This window comes from Parasteatoda tepidariorum, chromosome 1 (assembly GCF_982258835.1).
Source record: "Parasteatoda tepidariorum strain Cologne lab strain chromosome 1, Ptep-v5.0, whole genome shotgun sequence".
NCBI classification, from domain to species: Eukaryota; Metazoa; Arthropoda; class Arachnida; order Araneae; family Theridiidae; genus Parasteatoda; species Parasteatoda tepidariorum.
Genome location: NC_141755.1, coordinates 9,247,935 through 9,261,380, shown reverse-complemented (window position 1 = coordinate 9,261,380; position 13,446 = coordinate 9,247,935). Strand labels below are relative to the sequence as shown.

General features: G+C 26.3%; 1 protein-coding gene across 5 annotated transcripts in view; it reads left to right on the top strand.

The window, feature by feature from the left end:
- LOC107436783 (teneurin-m) overlaps positions 1–13,446 on the top strand; it is a 579,494-nt gene that overhangs the window by 483,090 nt on the left and 82,958 nt on the right. For 2 of the 5 annotated variants that reach the window (XM_071180206.2, XM_043049142.3), the window contains exon 1: positions 2,695–3,014. The exons of the other annotated variants lie outside the window; for them this stretch is intronic. The gene's annotated coding sequence lies outside the window, so the exon portion shown is untranslated. Of the gene's footprint in view, positions 1–2,694; positions 3,015–13,446 lie in introns of those variants that run through there. 5 annotated transcript variants of the gene reach the window in all.

The window sequence follows — 13,446 nt, the reverse complement described above, 5'->3', positions numbered from 1 at the left end:
GAATTCTATTTTCAAACAATTCGATGGAATTTTATTTTCAAATAAAACTAGAAATAATGCAACGTGTGTATTATTAAAATAAGGCTCAAAAATTGTCTCCAACCTTTGTCAGATATAATTTTATTTATCTTCATAGATCTGCATTTAAATTATTACGAAATATTTGGCTTCAGTGTGTATTTTACGTGTTAATTATAGATTTTTTGAAAAACGATCCTTTAAATATGATATAATTTAATATATTTAAGTATAATTAATTTCTGTTCTAATTATGATAAGGAAAAAGGATTTCACCATTTTATTATTATTATCATTTAAATTAAAACAAAATATTTGAACTTAATATGTATTTTGTTTGATTGTTAACAAGCATTTTATAAAATAAATTTAGTTATGAAATCATAGTAGGTAACTGCGACCTCCTTAAAAAAAGTCAAGCTTAGTATTTAATGTTCACGAAGGGAAGAAATAAAGAGGAGAAAGTCATTATTATTGTTTTTTTTTTAATAACAAAAGTCAATAAAAAATTACATTTATAAGGGAGGTAATAGCAACTTATTTATAAAAAATTTAACTTTAGTGTTAAACGACACCAACCACGTAGGATGAGATTACTATTAATATTTGTTTTAATCAATAGAAATTCAATATATAATTTACAAAGAGAAAGTAATAGCAACTTCTATAAAGAAATATGTATCCTCATTCCCGAACGGAAAAAAAACGGTATGCAACGAGATCATTATTAAAATTTGTGTCGTTTTGAAAAAATAGTAATTGTGAAAGAAATCAGTTATATCAATAGTAGGTATGAAAAACTTCGTTTCGTAAAATTTAATATTAGTTTTAAACCTTCTCGAAACGAAGCAAAAAAAAATTATTAGTGTTTTTATTGTTTGATCATTAATAATGCTTGAAGAAAATTAATACTTGACAATATTAATGTTTTTTTTTTAAATATTTATAGTCATTAACATTCCTTTAAATTAAAAGTTAATAGCAGCAATTCCTTCAAAGAAAAGCTATGTGTGCAATTAATATCTAAGAATGAGAATAACAGTGTAAAAATATCCTAATCACAATTTTTTAGCAGCTAGAACCGATAAAATTTCATTTATTTAAACATTATCTTTAAAGAAAATTTAGTTTCAAGAGAAATTAATTGGTTAACAATAGTGATAAAATATGTATGTATATTAACAATAAGGATATGTATATATATATATATATATATATATATATATATATATATATATATATATATATATATATATATATATATATATATATATATATATATATATATATATATATATATATATATATATATATATATATATATATATGCAGGGCTAGCTCTAAGCATTCGCCACCTCGCCAATTGCGATAAAATTGTAAATTTGGCAATTAAAATTGTGTTTTGGCGAAAGTATTGGTGAATGATTTTTACCACTGGAAGGAAAACTAAATGTATTTAATTTGATCCTCAAAATTGCATCAAAATGAGTTTTTCCAATCAAATCACTATTTTCTGTTCGATTACAGAAGTTTTCGGTGGATGCGCCACAAAACCAATTAGAACTGGGTCCAAATAATGTAACTCTGAAGCAACTACCGTAAAATAGCTTACTATGATGAAGAAAATTAATCATAAAAAATTGTTTACATTTGAGTAAAAAAGTTGTAAAGTTCAAGACAGAAAACAACGGAGCAAAAAAACATGACTTACGATTTATGTTTTTTTAATTGCATAATTCTAATAGTCAATAGTAATCATTTGTAGTCAATAAAATGTATTTATTTAAATAATAGGTAGCAGCAACTTCGTTAAAGAAAAGTTCAATTTAGCTTTCACCAAGGAAAACAACGGTGTTAAGACGATAATTATTAATAATTTTTTTTAATATTTATAGTCCATAAAATTTCGTTGCTAATAGCAACTTCTTTAAGAAAAAGTAAAATTTCGAAAAGGAAAAAAAAAAAAAAAAGCAATGATGTGAAGAACATCTATTATGATTGTATTTTTTTTTAAATATTTAAAAACGATAAAAATTTATTTACATTTATGAAAGGTAACAGCAACTTCTTTAAAATTTTTGTTAAAGAAATACAAATAATATACAGCTTTAAAATATTTACATATAGCACAGGTACTACTTCATTTTATTGATCCTCTTGTTTTTAAGTTGCTATAAATTCTTTGGAACAAAAAAAAAGTAATTAAATGGCATAATAAAAACTATAATTTTAAATTTTTACATTATCACTGTTTTGTTTTAATTTTTAACAATAAATACATAATCAATAAAAACACAGCTAAATCACAATAAAATCCAATTTTATTTGTTCATTTTTTTTCGAATGAAATAAAACAAAATAAAAGCAATCTAAAATAGTATATCTACATAAACAAACACGGATCATTTTTAACGTACATTTGTATGTTGCTATCCTTACAAACAAATGCCAAAATTATTCTGCAGCGTACATTTTTTATGAAGAAATAAATATCACATAAAAAAACCACTTAAAAGCAAATTATCCTTAAAACATTTTGTAGCAACACACAAACCCCTTGGAGGAATTTGTTCCCTCCAAGAAAAGGTAGAAAGAAAAGAAAAAATAGAAAATGAAATACCGATAGCGCCACCTATCCGTGAAACCGCGGAACTAAATTCCCGTTTACTTCTCCTTTCAGTTCCGCATCTGCGAACGAGAAGGCAACCAACTGATAGTGAGGCTCCTGCATCCCTATCTCGGTCTCTTTGGAATATATTGTTTATTCGATAACTGCAAACGATCGAACGGGATGTAGAAGGACTTTTCTTAATTCACATAGTACATCTTTTACTTATTGTTTTAAATTGTTCTTCGTTGTGTTTTAAATGGTGTTTGTTGTTACTGCTGGATGTGATAAACTATTTGGCAGGATTTAAATCTTGAAACTACAATCATTTCGTCAAGAAGTTTCATTTTTATGTTTTGTTGAATATCACTATCAAATAATGATAAAGGTAAGAGAATTTGGAGTTTTTTATGTTTAATTGGAGAAATTGGTTATGTTTTTGTGCAGTTTTATTATTTATCAATAATTTAGTATTGGATTTTTTTTTATTTATTTTTTTTTAATGTTTTTTTTTTATTTTTATAATTATAATGCATGGAAAGTACAGGATATAATTTTTTTTTCAATAGAAATATGTATTTCCATTTGCTTAAAATACATAAAATTCCTTATGATTACTAGTAATTTGAAATAATTTATTGACGGTTATTGAAAACTCTGTTGTAATTTAAGTATAGCAATACAGCAATTTATGAAGAAAATAATAGTTTTATACATAAATTTTTTAATATTTCTGCTGATTACTCTATTTTAAAAATGAAAATTATAGCAAGAGTTTTATGTTTTATATAAATAATAATTATTTAATAAATGATCGTGAATTTTTTCCTCGATGTGTATCAAAAAACTCAAATTTGTTATTTAAAATATATTTTAGATCTGAAATATATTTGCAGGTAGCGACTGAACGAACATTTTAAAATTAAAATTTTCTTAACTCATTTCTTAAAGTAAATATTTTAAATAAATTTTTTAATCTGATTTTCAATTCTAAGCAATAAATTCATTTTGAAATAATTCCAATGATTAATTTTTTTTAAAAATTCATATCAGTTAGAATATTTAAAACTGAATACGATCAGGAGTTTTGCATACGATTGATTCTGTCTAAAGTTGAATATGAAATGTAATATGTTTTCTGAAGTTGATATAAAGTACAAATATTGCACAAAAACAGTATTTTCATTTAGTTTTTCTAGTTGTCTAAAAAGGAAAAACGTATTCTTTAATGTTGTTTTAAATAAACTGCTTTAAGTTCTCCATCTGCGTTGGAGAAATTCATATCTCTATTAAACGCTACACCAGTTGTATGTAATATACACCCATACAATCACGATGCTAAGTTGATTATGAATTTTTCTTTCTTTCTGAAATTGATATAAATACAAATATTAAACAAAAGCAGTGTTTTCGTTTAGTTTTTGTAGTTACCTAAAGAGGAAAAACATATTCCTTAATGTTATTTTAAAAAAACTGCTGCAGAAATAAGCTACAGAAAAATGTGTTATTCACTAGATAACAATTTGGAAAAATTCAATTTAAACTTTGATTCAGAAAACGGTGAATGAAAAGCAAATTAAGTTGTTGGAAAATATAACAAATTATTACATTGAAAAGATATCGAAAATATTTATATATTTTCCATTTCATACTTAATAAATAATGCTAGGAACTTTTATGTTACGATAAGATGTTGGGAAATGTAGCTAAAAATAAAGCTTATCACTTTTCACTTACAGAATTATTATCACTTCGTAAATGTTTACATATTTTCTTGTTATGCATTTAATATAGCATAATTCAGCATTTATGTAGCAGTAGGTTATTATAAATGTAACTAAACATTATGCAAATCGCTTTTCCCTTATTTATTGCAATGTAAAAAGATCGAAAATATTAACATTTATTACATTTCCCGTAGTTACATTTGTGTAACAGGAGATGATAGGAAAATGTAATAAAAAATATAAGTGCCTTCGCCGTGAAATAAGAATATTTTTTCCCATTACTTGTTTAATAAATAGATTTATGGGTATTTCTGTAGCGATGGGTTATTTGAATGGTTATTCGTAGCGATGGGCTGTAACTAAAAATTAAGCAAATTACCTTTCCCTCATTAATTTATTGCGTAAAAAGATTGAAACTATTTATTGTATTTTTCCTTGCAAATTGAATGAACATTTGTGTTACAAACAGTCAAATTTCGTTAGCATACATGTAACTTAAATATATGCAAATTAAAATTACTAATAAAAATTACGATGAAATTTTAAAACAAGTAGATTTTCTTAAAAATAAACATTGTTAAAGCAATTTTGAAATTATTTTAAGTTAAATAACTTATTTGCTTCTTCGTTGTTATTTTTTATCTTTTCTAATTGCTAAAGAACACTAAATAACACTTTAAAAAAATAGCTTTTTTTTTTAGAAAAATATTTTTCCCATAATTAGGGTTAAATATATTTGACATTTCAGGTGGTATTTTTCTCCTTTAATTTTTTAGCGATTAATACCAAACAACTATCGTTATTTTATGGACAAAATTATGTTAATTTCAAATTAATATTTTTAATTAAATAATTTGATTCGTCTCGTTCATTAAAGAAGAATAAGTAACAGTATTTTCTGATTACCCTATACTTAATTTTCAATTGATAATCCTAAATATATAATTTAATAATGCTTCTTAAGTGTAAAAGAAAAATATGATTATTTTTATGATTTAACTATACTTAATTCCAACACAATAGTCCTAAATATGTGTCTTAAGTTTAAAAAAATATAACTGGCCCTATTTATACTCTCCGTTAACTTAACTTCAAATTGATATTACTAAATAAATAACGCAACGTCACTTAAATTAAAAGAAAGCAATCACTGCGGCATTAAACAAAAGCACTTCACACAAATCGATTAAGAAGTAAGCAAAAATACTTATTCAATATCCGAATATTGAATGAAGACAAAAGGTTTGGAATGCGTCAAGTGCTTTATCTGACACAGCAACCGCGAAAATTGCGTTTGTTTTGTCATTTGACGAAACAACACATAGCTAATCAGCTCTTTGAAGTAACATTTTTCCCACGTCTCTTGGGTATTTGTTAAGAGCCTTTCTATACCCATCGAACCACTCTCTTGTATTTGCTCTAAGTGGAGAAGCCGTAATAAGGTTTTGGAAGAATGATTCAACGGGAATTGTTGAAAAGGGTTGGTTTTTTTCCTGGATATTTCAGGAAGCAATAGCTATGAAACTTAGAAATTGTTTTGTAACATTTTTGTCACTTTATCTAAATAAATAGAAGGGAAGAATAGTTGTTTTAAAAGTGAGTAAGATAAATAACTAATACGTAGAGTAGAATATATATATGTGATATTTGTGAATAATTAATTACGAGTGAAACAATTAATTTTTCTTTTTCCCCTAAAGTAGACTATAATTTAAAAACAAATAACTAGCTTCTGCATTGTTATATTTTATAAAAAATGCTGCAGTTTTAAAAAATTTCGACAGGGAGGAAAGTAAACTATAACCTTAATTGACTTATTATGCTGGAAAATTGACTAACGTGCACTAGAAAAAAAATATGTAATTTAGAAAAAACGTGATAAAAAAAAAGCAAAATAAAAAATTATCATTAATTATTATAATCTTACTAGAGAACGTTAAATAACTGTAAGAGTTGTAGACTGTAAAAAAATTCGAATCAAATTGCGATAAAAATACTTACCGTACTACTTCCCGTATAATTGCAGGGAAATCACTGAATCCCACTGAAGAAAAAATATTGCTGCAAAAATTACAGTATAATATTTTACGGAAAAAATGGTTTTTGCGGTAAAATAGATTTTACGGATGGGCACCCAAAAGGTCGATATTTTATGCCATAATTTAATCCAAATTTTTTTACAGTGTTAAAATGCTGATAAAATTTTACTTTTAAATGGATGATGTAAAATACAAAGTAATAAATTATTGCTAAATATATGAAATAGCGCATGAGGTATAAAAAATAACTTAAAAAGAGCAGTTATATTTTATTATTATTAAGCAATTTAGTATTATCGCGAAAATATGTAGTGATCTGAACACAAACGTGAATATTACAGAGGCAAAAGAAATGCGATATAACCAAAACTGTTTCTAAAAATCTAATGGCTTTGACAGCTAGTTAGAATAATTGAAAAGCGTAAAAAATTAAATGAAATTTAAGTGCTGTTGATTGCTGTTATAGAAATTACTTTTTCAAGCTATCGTTTTGAACCAAATTTATGATTACGTTTTGAACCATCTCATTTATGCATGTAATTAAAGGCTGTTTTTCGAAGGCTCCGTCGTAATATGAAATGATGCTTTTTTGCTAATAATATGCTTTTTTCATAAATGCTGTGAGTTTGCAACTGTTACTCATAGTTGTTGAGTCAAGTTTAGTTAATCAAAAACCAGCGCTGTCTACGCTTATTTTGAAAATGGCTCAAAACGTCAAAATGGAAAAAAGCCGCAGTTTTGTGAAAATGAAAAGCGTTTGAGGTCTACTTTTTTAATATTTAAAAACTTACTCCAATACTGCAATAATTGGGCTTATGAAAATTTGCAAAAACTGAGAATACGGCAGTGATTTTGACAATTTTCATCTAGGTGGGAAAATGTCGCCAAATTGGCGATTTTTGAAAAACTTAAGTAGATTTTAAAATATTTAAGCAATTTGTCTCGCCTGAAGCCTAGACTATATATGTGTATAGTGTAAAATCATCGTATTGCTTCAAGTGTAAGGCACTTAATCTACGGCTTTTTCATTTTCCTTGGCGACAGAGCTTCGAAAAACAGCGTTGAGATATAATTTCTTTAATGAAAAGGTTTATAAAATGAATATTCCTTATGTTTTCACGTGAAGTAGATAATAAAACAAATTAGCTGATACTTTTGCCGTATTCTGAAGAAAAGAAACAAGCTTTAAAAAGACATTGATGCAGTTTCTAGATTTATTAATTTGTTGTTGTTATTAAAGTGCTTTTAAATCGCTGTTTAAGACTTTGAGTGCTATTTTGTTAGAATGATAGCGAAATCGATCAATTGCATTACAAAAATGCACTCAAATCTTTTGTGTCTACTCTGCTTCCGTTTCGAACTTATTTGGGGAATTACTGCCGAACATTTCCCTGTGATGGGAGAACAATATGGTAGGAGATCAATAGAACACACTTGCTTAATCAATTGATTACGGCTCTTTTTCGTAATTATATTATTTCGTCAATTTATTAACTTTTAAAAAGTCAATTTGATACCTTTTTTTTCTTTTCGTTAAAGAATATATTTTTACATTTTATGTTATGTAAACAACCACAAGTCAAATCAAGAACAATATACTTCTCGTACATTTCGTATATATTTGTATTACAAATCGTAATACTACATTGAGAAAAAAATATGGTCAAAACTGCCAGAATATGGTAAAATATACCGTTTCTGGCACTATGGGAACACTAAAAAGCTCGGTTATTTTTATTAAAGCGCTTTGGTAATGGTTTTGATTGAATAAAGAATAAAATATGGTCTTATACTGTGTGATAAAATTTAGTAAATGTGATAATTTTATTATGATACCTTAGAGCATGGGGTAGAAACCATTTATTTGATTGAGTTTACTTTTCAGTTTTGCATTTTTTACTTAAAGTGTGGTACTGAGATCTATAATTTTGAAAACCAATTTTCGGTAAACATATGAACGGAAAAATTACCATATGAACGGAAAAATTACCAAATGAATGGTTTAAATACTGTTTATTTTCTATTTATTTATTTATATTTGTCCGAATCATGGTTTCTTTTTACTTTAAATATCAGTACCACACAGTACGGTAATTTTACCAAAATTTTTTTCTCCATGCTACTTCAAAACAATAACTTTAAAAGAAAGCAGTTTTCTTAACAAAGAATAGTTCTAATTTTTGAATTAAAATAAAATTCAAATTTTATTTCGTGAAATACGTGTGGACCTACTTGAAATATTTTTTTAAAAAAAGTATGTATACGATTTTTAACTGTTTTGATATGTGTTTCACTGCAACAATAACAGTATCTTTACAATTTAAAGCAATGTTTTTCAAGGATCGTATCAAACTAAAAGTTTATCATCAGCATTTTACTAACACATTGTGTCAGGAATGCGAGAATAAAATTGTGATGCAATTCACAATATTAGAAAAGAATACACTCAGAACTACTCCTCTTTAATCTTTTTGAAAGCTTATCTTTCCCCAGTAGGAATCATGAAGGATATGGAGCGCCCTCCCGCGACACTTTTGAAAGTGATTTTTCATCAGTAAAATTTGTTTTAATGTTTCCCTTTTTCTGATCTCTTATTTTGGTCCTTGAAATCTCGGTTTGTTTATTCTTCCCAAGCATTCTAAATGGTCAGTAACCCTTCTTATCGTCCAATATGTTAACACTTTCCACCGATTATAGAATTTTTATTTATACATTGATAGAAACTCCTTGTAACTGATACGGGATGTTGAAAAACACCCCAACTATTTGTCAATGGCTAAGATTTATTAGTGTAAGTATAAAAGTGAATAGTTACTTATTTATCAGGGTAACTTTTCTTCACTTCCGTTTGATTACTCCGTGTTAAAAATGAATATAATTCACTCAATTGTTCTCTTACTACTTTTGTTATTTTTATCACAATCGAAAATTCAAATGCACATTCAAATGCTTTTATTTTACTTTTAACTGAAAGATATATTTTTTTAAACTTTAAAATTAAATATTTAGACATAATTTTTTATTTATTGTTTACATGGTCTTAGCATTATTTAGAGTCAGAATTAAATATTTAGACATAATTTTTTATTTATTGTTTACATGGTCTTAGCATTATTTAGAGTCAGAATTAAATTTTTCTGTATGTAAATAATAAAATTTTAATATTTCATGCAAAAAAAATGTTTTACTATTTTTTAACATAAAAATATTTTAATATTTTTTTCATAAAGAATATTTCATGTATGTAAGATACTTTATGTGTGTAAAACAATGAGCTTTTACTAAAAAATTCAAGCATTCAAACTGAAAAGTACGTTTAAAAAAATAGAGTTTTGAAAATAATCATGAAATTTCATAAATATAATTAAATAAGCTGTTAATTATTAATCATAAAGCAGTTGTTATTAAAGTTAAGAAGTTTTGAATAGTCATTAAGTACCTAATCAAATATTAAGATTTTATTTTTTGCTTAAGATTATATTTCGACATTTTTCATTAAAAAAAAGTTTCTAAATTATCAGTAGACAGTTTTTCAAACTTACTTAATTTACGAAAAAGAGGAAGAAGAAATATTTTAATCATTTTTTTTTTTAAAGTTTCAACTAAGTTTCCCACTTATTTATTCAAAAAAAATTATAATAATCTTTCAAGTATAGCTTTGATTTATTTTTTTCGTTCCTTATAAACTTTATATGAGTTTTTAAAATATTTATAAGAGGGAAAATATTCTTATATAAATATATATGAGTTTTGGAAATATTTATGAAATTCTATGGCAATATTTAAAGAATCTGTTCATTGTTATCAGCAAAACATTTGTTACTTAAATTAAAAGTCTTAACTGGTAGTTTAGTATCTAATCAAATGTTTATAATTTATTTGTTTAGCTTAAATTCAGATTTGGAAATTTAAAAAAGTTTCCAAATTATCAACAGCAATTATCAACTCATTTGAATTATGAAAAAAAGAAGTAAATAAGAAAAAGCAACATTTTAATCATTATTCTAAGTTTCAACAAAATTCCCCATTTATTTAAGCAAAATAATAATCTTTCAATTAGAACTATGATTTCTTTTTTTTCATTCCTTAAAAATTTTAAACCCCTTTTGAAAATATTTATATTGGCTAAAATATTTTTATATAAATATATATGAGTTTTGGAAATATTTTTGAAATTCTATGAAACTATTTAAAGAATTCTGTTGATACTAAAATTAAAAGTTTTAAATGGTAGTTTAGTATCTTATCGTATGTTTATAATTTATTTGTTTAGTTTAAATTTAGATTTGGTAATTTTTTGAAAAAAAATACCTAAATTATCAACAGCATTTTTCTCAAACTACTTGAAATACTAAGAAAAAAAGTATGTAAGGAAAAAGCGTTTTAATTTCTTTTCTAGGCTTCAACATCAACGAAATCCACCCTTTATTTAAACTAAAATATATATATATTCAAGCAGAACTATGATTTCTTTTTCTTATTCTTTATAAGACTTCAAATGCGTATTCTTTGTTCCCCTGAATGCACGAAAAAGAAAACATTTAAATCTCAAACGGGGACTTTGATGTTTCTTGTTTCAAGAAAACGCTTAAAAAGGTATGCAGCCCTTCATTCTCCAGAACACCATCAATAAGAATAGTAGATGCATTCTTAGATCTGGGGAAAAGAAGCGCAAGATCAAAAGATCGGGGGACCACCCAAAAAGATACATTTCGAGAATGGAATAATAGTGAGGGGGAAAAAAGCGTTCTTGGCGAGAAGTGAGGCAAAGCCTTTCTTAACAAAATTCTCATTGTCACGTAGCGTAGAGTTAACAAGTTAGAGAATCATAATGTAGGATAAAGAAGAGTTGGTTTTGTTTGTTTTTGCACCATTTCCCTATTGAATTCTTTGAGCTGTCATGTTGTTAAGCAGTTTAAAAATTCTTCTGAATTACGTTTCGTTCCAAAATTGTCATATTTTTGACGGAAATTTGGAAAGAGTTACGATCAAAGGAAAGAAGCTTTAATGGGATATTTTTTGTGGGAAGTTTTTTTTAAAAGAATGCTTATGCTTCGATAGCATAACTTTGTTAAGTCGTCAAATTTATTTTATTTTTAATGAATGGGAGAATTTAAAAGTTAAATGTTGTTGAGAGTTTCGTTAATTTAGCTATTTCGAATTTTTCTGTTATTGGTGAAAGTACAGCATGGGGAAAATAGATGTTTTTGAAGTTATAATAAATTTAAATTGAATTAATTAATAGAAAAATCTAACTTGTATTTACTAAGCAGTATTAATTATTTACTTTATTTATGGATCCCGCGATTCTCAAAACAAATTGCATCAGAGATAAATTGTGTATAAGTTCTATGAATGAAAACAATTCTAACAAACTGAAATATAAGAATTCTTCCTTAGTTTGAGAGAATAATTTTATTTTCACTTTTATGTGAGTAGATTTCGATGGAACTTATGTGTGACATTTAATCTTCATGTTTCTATGTGTTCAAATCTGCTATATTTTTGCTTTTTGATGTAACTTGTTAGTTTTTCGCGACTTGTAGTTTCACCACTTGTAGGCGGCAAAATAACTCGCTGTTTACCTGCGTAAAGGTATGAAAATATGATTTATAAAATTTACATATAAACTTTGTATAATGTTAAATAAAATATATTAACTTGTGATCAGATTAAATTCATTATCACATTATTGTATCATTCCATTTATTTCAAAAATAAACTCTGATTTCTGATTCTTGTGCAGTTAGACATATTCTAACAAAAAGTTTCATTGCTTTCGATTTTTTTTTGTCCTTAATTATGCATAAATTTGTCGAAATTTTCTAAATATTTTGATTTATAGTTAATTGCCAAAAACATATAACCGTGTTATTTTCTCCGTATCGTGTGTCTTTTTTAGAAACATTCGTAATATGCCTTTAAAAAAAGTAATTTTCGAATTACACAACCGGATCAAGATAAGTGTACAAAACCAAACCTATAAATCCCTTCGCTGTTCATACAGAACACATTTAACAAGTGTGCCTTTTATGGGCACAATAATAGAATAATAGTTTTCTTAATTTAAATATCTAAAATGAAATTGATTGAATCACGATTAATGTTGGGTTTGTAGTGAATCAAATTAATTGTACAAGAACTATTCAATTCATTTGAAAGCAAACTAAATTATTCTTTTATTTAAAGATTTACTCGCTCTCAAAGAGAAAATGGCTAATATATTTAAGTCATTCTATAGAACAGAGACATAGATTATGTTAATATCCATGTCCGAACTTTCAAAAACCCATGTCACAATTATCGTACTTAAAAGCTGCCATTGAAGGAGCATGGGCGAACGGATATAAATTCAAAATGGTTGTGTCTGTTCGAACAAAATGTCGAACGCCAAAAATGACATGCTTTATTAATAGGGGTCCCGAAAAACAAGAAATGATTCGATCAGAACGTGAGGTGAAGTTTAAGAGCTTTCGAGGTATTTCATCCGTGTAGTTGTGAGAAATGTCTTTTCACGTTACAAGGACAGAATCTTTTATTCAGTAAGAAAGTGGCTTTGTTGCATGTTATTAATTCATGAACGGTGAGTCATTAAAACTGTTTTATGTGATGTTGATGTTAACTAAAGAATGTTTTGATAATATCTCAATAAAAAGAGCGAAGACATTTGAGACATTACTAATTTAGCAACTAAAAATAAAGTTTTCCTTTTAGTAGTTGATCTTTAAAATGATCAAAAATATTGGATTTTAGAATGTCTTCCTTTTCGTATATTCTCAGTAATAATGCTTTTATTTTGACGATGCAGCAGTTGTTGTGTTGTATTTCGTTATTTTGGTCAATCATTTCATCAATCCCCAATTTACAAAGCATGAACTTTTAAATGTTTGACGAAACTACTTCTTTAGTCGCTGCCATCTCAATGCGTTCCTGGAGTTCTCCGACAATTTCTTGCCTGATTTTAAAGCCAGTTTGACTGAATAACGGGATGGTACAGGGGTTAATAAGCTCATTTTCAACGCAGGTATCCCGTGTTTAAATCCTGGAAATGACT